This window comes from Pseudophryne corroboree, chromosome 5, assembly GCF_028390025.1.
Source record: "Pseudophryne corroboree isolate aPseCor3 chromosome 5, aPseCor3.hap2, whole genome shotgun sequence".
Classification (NCBI taxonomy): Eukaryota; Metazoa; Chordata; class Amphibia; order Anura; family Myobatrachidae; genus Pseudophryne; species Pseudophryne corroboree.
The window spans coordinates 246003354-246010647 of record NC_086448.1 but is presented as its reverse complement, the minus strand read 5'-3'; the positions used below and the strand labels follow the sequence as shown (position 1 = coordinate 246010647).

The 7294-nt window shown below is 47.9% G+C and overlaps 1 protein-coding gene across 5 annotated transcripts in view; it reads left to right on the top strand.

The window, feature by feature from the left end:
- Nucleotides 1-5565: 5565 nt before the first annotated feature.
- Nucleotides 5566-7294, top strand: part of THRB (thyroid hormone receptor beta) — a 589925-nt gene continuing 588196 nt past the window's right edge. For all 5 annotated transcript variants that reach the window (XM_063922223.1, XM_063922218.1, XM_063922220.1 and 2 more), the window contains exon 1: nt 5566-5816. The gene's annotated coding sequence lies outside the window, so the exon portion shown is untranslated. The remainder of the gene's footprint in view (nt 5817-7294) is intronic.

Sequence of the window (7294 nt, the reverse complement as noted above, 5' to 3'; positions counted from 1 at the left end):
ACAGAGGAATTCCAGGGGGGTCGATTCCTGCACTTCCTACGGTCAGGAGTGACTATGGGCCTAAAATTAGGATCCATAAAGGCCAAGATTTCGGCCCTATCCCTTTTTCTCTCAAAAAGAACTGGCTTCACTGCCTGAAGTTCGGACGTTGTTACAGGGGTGCTGCATATTCAGCCCCTTTTGTGCCTCCAGTGGCACCTTGGGATCTTAACGTGTGTTGGATTCCTAAAATCCCACTGGTTTGAGCCACTTAAGACCGTGGAGCTAAAATATCTCACGTGGAAAGTGGTCATGCTTTTGGCCTTAGCTTGGACTAGGCGTGTGTCAGAATTGGCGGCTTTGTCATGTAAAAGCCCATATCTGATCTTCCATATGGAAAGGGCAGAATGGAGGACTCGTCCCCAATTTCTCCCTAAGGTGGTATCATCGTTTCATTTAAACCTACCTATTGTGGTGCCTGCGGGTACTAGGGACTTGGAGGATTCCAAGTTGCTGGACGTAGTCCAGGCCCTGAAACTTTATGTTTCCAGTACGGCTAGAGTCAGAAAAACTGACTCGCTATTTATCCTGCATGCACCCAACAAGCTGGGTGCTCCTGCTTTAAAGCAGACTATTGCTCGCAGGATCTGTAGCACAATTCAGCTTGCACAATCTGCGGCTGGACTGCCGCATCCTAAATCAGTAAAAGCCCATTCCACGAGGAAGGTGGGCTCTTCTTGGGCGGCTGCCCGAGGGGTCTCGGCTTTACAACTTTGCCGAGCTGCTACTTGGTCGGGTTCAAACACTTTTGCAAAATTCTACAAGTTTGATACCCTGGCTGAGGAGGACCTTGAGTTTGCTCATTCGGTGCTGCAGAGTCATCCGTACTCTCCCGCCCGTTTGGGAGCTTTGGTATAATCCCCATGGTCCTTACGGAGTACCCAGCATACACTAGGACGTCAGAGAAAATAAGAATTTACTCACCGGTAATTTTATTTCTCGTAGTCCGTAGTGGATGCTGGGAGCCCGTCCCAAGTGCGGACTCTCTGCAATACATGTATATAGTTATTGCTTAACTAAAGGGTTATTGTATGAGCCATCTGTTGAGAGAGGCTCAGTTATTGTTCATACTGTTAACTGGGTATAGTTATCACGAGTTGTACGGTGTGATTGGTGTGGCTGGTATGAGTCTTACCTGGATTCCAAATCCTTTCCTAGTAATGTCAGCTCTTCCGGGCACAGTTTCCCTAACTGAGGTCTGGAGGAGGGGCATAGAGGGAGGAGCCAGTGCACACCAGATATAGTACCTAATCTTTCTTTTAAGAGTGCCCAGTCTCCTGCGGAGCCCGTCTATACCCCATGGTCCTTACGGAGTACCCAGCATCCACTACGGACTACGAGAAATAGAATTACCGGTGAGTAAATTCTTATTATTTCTATTGTAATATGGACACTACTATATATTTCTATTATACCAGGGGCACTACTACAATATATATTCCTGTTATAATGGGGGCATTACTATATATTGTTATTAAATTGGGGGCATTACTATATATATTTATTATACCAGGGGTATCACTATATATTTCTATTATACTGGAAGCATCACTATATATTTCTACCCTTGCCCAGGGCTGCCACCAGAAATTGTGGGGCCCGGGACTGAAAGAATAGGCAACTCCCCCCCCCCCCTCCTTCGGTGCGCGCACCAAAAAATAGGTGTGGCCAAGTGACACATGGGGTGTGGCCAATGAAAATGGAGGCATGGTACACATATGGTGGGGAGCAGATACACATATGACCCCAATAGTTCCAGATACACGTTGCCCCACAGTGCCAGATATACATTGCCCCACAGTGCCAGATACACATTGCCTTACTGTGCCAGATACACAAATGCTCCCAGAGTGCCAGATATACATTGCCTCACAGTGCCAGATACACATTGCCCCACAGTGCCAGATACACAAATGCCCGCACTGTGTCAGCTATACATTGCCCCCCAGTGCCAGATACAGAAATGCCCCCACAATGCCAGATATGCCCCCAGTGCCAGATACAGAAATGCCCCGAGTGCCAGATACACATGTCCCCCCAGTGCCAGATATGCCCTCAGTGTCAGATATGCCCCCAGTGCCAGATATCCCCCAGTGCCAGATACACATGTCCCCTCAGTGCCAGGTATACATGTCCCCCCAGTGCCAGATATGCCCCCAGTGCAGATACATATATCCCCACAGTGCCAGATATGACCCCAGTGCTGATACACATGCCCCCACAGTGCCAGATATGCCCCCAGTGCTGATACACATGCCCCACAGTGCCTCCCACAGTGCCAGATATGCCCCCAGTGCTGATACACATGCCCCCACCATGCCTCCCACAGTGCCAGATATACCCCCAGTGCTGATACACATGCCCCCACAGTGCCTCCCACAGTGCCAGATATGCCCCCAGTGCTGATACACATGCCCCCACCATGCCTCCCAGTGCCAGATATACCCCCAGTGCTGATACACATGCCCCCACAGTGCCTCCCATAGTGCCAGATATGCCCCCAGTGCTGATACACATGCCCCCACAGTGCCTCCCTCAGTGGCAGATATGCCCCCAGTGCCGATACACATGCCCCCACAGTGCCTCCCCCCCCCCTCCGCTTCTCACCTGCTGCTGTGAGGGGAGGAGAGCACAGCGTGCGCCTCTCCTACCCCTCCGTCTCCAGCGGTGGTGTCTATCTTCAATTCGCCGCCGGCCCGTGAGCCAATCAGAGCTTGCGGTCCGGCAGCCAATCAGGAGCCTCAGCTGCCGGTCCGCGAGCTCTGATTGGCTCACGGGCCGGCGCCGAGTTTAAGATAGTCACTGCCGCCGGAGACGTCAGTGCGCGCCGGGCAGCGGTGGCCGGGAGCGGATCGAGCCGCTTGCTGGCCACCGCTGCTGTAGACAGTGAGTCACTGTGACTTACTGTCTGCAGCGGCGGCTGCCGCCGGGAATATCCACGGCTGGCTGTGTGTGCAGCCCATGCCCTCCACTCTGTCAGAGTGGCCGGGCCCGGGACAACTGTACACAGGGCACCCCCTTGATGGCGGCCCTGCCCTTGCCTCCAGAGTGCACAGAAAAGGGGCTGTGTCGTGTGGCCACACAGCTAGTGTTATGTAGCCACGTGGCCATGCCCCCACTCAACACATGACCACGCACATTTTTCGGCACTCTACCACTAAGAAAATATTTCTATTAGCACCTCTGTTGCACTCTCCACTCACTGTGCAGTTACTATAATCCCCTTGTCTGCCTCTATTAATCTAATGGTACTTTGCTAATAAGCTGTCATACTTATCTATATGGTTCTATAGGTGTGAGATCTCAGAACAGAATGGTAGACAAAAAGCTGTTGATGTCTCAGTTATGACAGATAAAGGAGCAAAAATAATTACTGCAAAATTGTGTTCTAAATGTACAAGATGGAATGTCCTCTTTAAGAAAACTTGCAATAAACCCATAGTATAAAGCTATGGACATACTTTCCCATCTGCCATTCTGCCCATCTAGAATGGGTCTACATGACCATTCTGCAATCTGGCCTAAGGAAAAGGCACAATACTACTTGTTTCATGTTTAATTAGATGACATGAGTTCTGCACCTACAAATTATGCCACATGATGTACTGCAGCACTAAGAGAGGGTTGCTATTTAGTTTGTAAAATAAAAACAATAAAATACTCTGAACTTCAGCATGACAATATTTATGCCTTAAGCTAACTTTCACTAAAACCATAAAGAACATATTGTACTCTACCTTCTTTACTTGGGGAGTTTTAAGGTGTGTGTACTGTCTGTTGCAAAATTGTGATATACCTGTATTATCTGACACCTTACGTTTACGTAACTTTTCTTTGGCATCTAAGTAAAGACATTTGGAATTGTTTAATATACGAAAAATTAGAAATGAAATTTGCAGTGCTCTAGCAAGGGCTGGCATATCTGGTTCCATCCCACAGAGGAGCTATTGTAGTACAAATTGCTGATATAGTTGGTGCTGGCTATGACAGAAAGGTGTCAGAACACACAGTACAATGCAGCAAATAGGGCTGCATAGCCGCAGAGTGGTCAGAGTGCCCATGCTGATCCCTGTCCACCAGCAAAAGCACCTACAATTGGCATGTGTCACCTGGACCATCGAGCAATGGTAGAAGGTGGCTATATTTAATTAATCACATTTTCTTTTACATCTTGTGGATGGCTGGGTGCATGTGCTTCCTTTACCTCGGAAGAGATGGCACAATGGAAAGAAGGTTGGCTGGCAGAAGTAGTGTGATGCTCTGGGCAATGTTCTGCTGGGACAACTGGGGTCTTGCCATTCATATGGATGTTACTTTGATACGTACCTCCTACCTAATCATTGTGGCAGACCAAGAACACCCCCTCATGGCAATGGTATTCCCTCATGCCGGTGACCTCTTTCAGCATGATAATGCGTCCTGCCACACAACAAAAATAGTTCTGGAATGGTTTTTGAGGAACATGACAAAGAGTTCAAGGTGTTGAGTTGGCCTCCAAATTCCCCAGATTGCAGTCCAATTGAGCATGTGTGGGATGTGCTGAAAAAATAAATCCAAGCCATGGAGGCCCCCATCGCAACTTACAGGACTTAAAGGATCTGCTGATATTGTTTTGGTGCATGATACCACCGGACACCTTCAGAGGTGTTGTGGAGTCCATGCCTTGATGGGTCAGAGTTAGGAGTTCCAAGGGGAACCTACACAATTTTAGGCAAGTGGTTTTAATGTTATGGCTGATTGGTGATTGGTGAGTGAATATATATATAGGATAGATAGATAGATAGATAGATAGATAGATAGATAGATAGATAGATAGATAGATAGATAGATAGATAGATAGATTAGTTAGTTAACGGATTGAATTAATAAATATATGTTGGTAGGAACAGTAAATATATATGCTTTCAAGCGCATCACTTCACCAAAGATAGATCTGGTGCAAGTGCGCATTGATGATGCTAATAATGATGATGATGACAAGCATCAAACCAAGTGTACGATTATGGTAGTCCGCTTGCAAAAAGCATACAACTTTGCATTTGGGTGAAAATACGCAGTTAGATCAGTGTACACAATGTAGGTGCAATTACGATCAACTTGCGTTCAACTGCATCAGCGACATGTTTCTATGTAGCGTGACGATAATCAAGATAGTGCTATAACATCTGCAGATACTGGGGGATCTCTTCTGTTTTCTTTTTATTGGTCCAGTTTTCCTGCTGACGCACAAATTATTTGCTTGTGCTATCCCCTTACATACTGCATCATACTAAAGGCATACTGTATATCTGTGATCAGCTGTGAAAGGTATGTAAGTGACAGCCAGGAAACGTCAGCTTTTATGCTGTGTTGTTGTGCAAAGCTCTCTCTCCCTCTCTCTCTCTCTCTCTCTCTCTCTCTCTCGCTCTCCCTCCCTCTCTCTCATCTCGCTCGCTCTCCCTCTGTAGACGATATTTCGCATACAGCCAATGTTGGTAGTTGTTATGGAGTAGTTTGCACTGCAGGCAGTTTAGTGCCACTGTGGAGGACGAGGAGCTGCATGCAGCAGCCTGTGACTGTGTACACTGTACAGTGGCTGTGTCTGTACATTGATGTGAAGCAGAGGCTGCTGCCTGTTCCTCCTCCTCTTGTCTCTCCCCCGCCCTCCCTATCCTTGTTCGTCCTCCCCAGTCAGGGTCATTTCAGGACAAGCCCAGCGCCCTGCTGCAGGATCAGCTGTGGAGCTTTCCTCCTGCCGCCTGTGCTGCTGCTGCTGCTACAGAGCATCTGACTGTCAGGTGAGAGCTTTCCTTTCCTTCTCACACGGGCTTCTCCATGTAATCATACAGCTGGAGCCCAGTGCCTCGGTCCCTGCTGCACCGGCTTGTGCAATACTATCACATATCTCTGTAGCAGGGCAAGGACGGGATGTCATGTCATTATTGTAATACTTTCATTTTGTCTGACTTGTTCTAGTAATCAGTTCTGTGTGTGCTGATCCAGCGCTTTCATGTTCCTGGATTATACATGCATGCTAATGTGTCATCCGATGTATAATGCATATAGTTAAATGTACTGGAGTATGTGTACTGTAGTCATATGACCTGCATTATAATGGTATGGATAGCTGGAAGAATCCACTCGCAGGGTTACTGCCATGCATTACTACTGACAGCTGACTAGCAGCCTGCAGTATACGTGTCTGGTGCCTGCAAGTTGTCATTTGCTGCTCTGCTCAGTCCATCTCCTCTATGGGCTGCCTGCCTCATATTAGTAATTAAGCTGCTGCAGGAAAATGAATGTTGTAACAGATGTATCAGTACAGTTCTGCATCGTAGATCTACTGTATACATGAATATTACATAGATGCTCTGTGTGTCTGGAGCTGGAGTTAGATCTGGAAGTGAGAAGTTTATGTTACTTTGCGCATTGTACAGGAATACAGACCTGCAGTGACCTTCAGTGTATTTGCTAAGATCTGTGAGCTGGGAGAGGTATAATATTCAGTGGCTGGAGTAGTAGATACTCGGAGCCATGTCCCAGCAGCTGTGGTAAAGAGGACTATAGGAGGGCTCTAGAACGAGTGTCATAAGTGGTTAATGAGAGCGGTCCTTGCACCATAGATCCTGCTTTCTAGGCACCCCGAGCCCGGTGCCCTGCTGGCAGGGAAGGGGTGAACAGTTCAGTGATGCCAGAGAGGATTAGCTGTGGACGATGTGAAAGGGAGAGTGTTGTTGCCCGTGCAGAATAACACAGCTGAGGGAGAGATTCCTGCTGCATTCCCCATGCAGACAGGGCAGGCCGGCGAGTGTGACAGACACTTCTTCCTGCTTACCCCCTCCACCATGGGCATTTAAAGGCACCTGGGTGAGTGCCAGCTGCCAAGTTCACAGACTGCCGGTGCTGCCACCTTGTTCCTGTGTGTAATAATGTCAGTCCCAGGCCTGCTCTCTCCTTCCTCGGGACTCCTCAGGACACCGCCGTCTGATTTACACCTAGCCTGCTGCACGTCATTCGTGGTGCTGTGATAATAGTGTCCCCCCACCCTTCCATGTCCTCTTATTATAACATTAGTCAGACAAAGCCCAGCTTTCTCTACGCACTTGTTCAGGTTATCAATCTCATTAGGATTATCCAGCAGCAGCGCTGTCACTATGTTCCTGATCAGCAGGCTGCAGAGTTCCCTCACTCCTCATTACTTCTTCTCTAGCTCATTTTATTGCTGTGTAATTGCTGCAAATCATGGGAAATTTAGGTGTAATGGCAGATTAAGAGG